Source organism: Apaloderma vittatum, unplaced genomic scaffold, assembly GCF_000703405.1.
Source record: "Apaloderma vittatum isolate BGI_N311 unplaced genomic scaffold, ASM70340v1 scaffold32665, whole genome shotgun sequence".
NCBI classification, from domain to species: Eukaryota; Metazoa; Chordata; class Aves; order Trogoniformes; family Trogonidae; genus Apaloderma; species Apaloderma vittatum.
Window position 1 is genome coordinate 1 of NW_009718207.1, and position 698 is coordinate 698.

Genomic DNA, 698 nt, shown 5'->3' on the forward strand with positions numbered 1-698 from the left:
CCTCCTCAGAAGAGGCAAGGCTGGGGCTTGAACGAGGGAAGAGTATGGCAGTGGGGTGGCCCCCGAGGGGGGAGGAGACTGCCTGAACCCCTCCTTAAAACAGAGGGGTCCCCCGGGACGTGTTTCCCTCCCCCCTCACGGCAGGCTGTCCCCTCTGGGTACCGCTCATCCTCCGACAGCGACCGAAGTGAAGTGGCCCCCGGAATCCTCTTGTGCCACGAAAAAACCCTGAGGGAGGAGGAAGAGGAGGAGGGGGAAGAAGTAAGAGGAGGGGGAAAAAAATAACACAAAAAGAGGACGAGGGAGAGCTTGGACTGGAGCCAAGGGGGGTCTGGATCACGACGGTAAGTTCCCGAGCTGCATGGTTGTCTGTCTGTCTGTCTAACCATCCATCTGGCTCAGCAAGCCCGCGCTGCGCCCAGTCACCAGGGGGGAGGAAAGGGGGGTGCCAAAGACAGTGCCAGGCTTCATCCTCACCTCTGTCTCAATTATGGGGACCTCAGGGCAGGGAGGTACCCTGGGGATTGTCCTCAGGCCTGGGGCTGAGATCCAGGAAAGGCGGAGGTGGGCAGAGTGCTCCCCTCTGCAACTCCGGCTCCAGGAGGGATGGCTCCCTCACATTGTCTGTCTGTCCTTGCAGGAGGGGAACCTGGGCTCCCCAGGACACCCACGCCCAGCTGGGAGGACAACCCCCACCA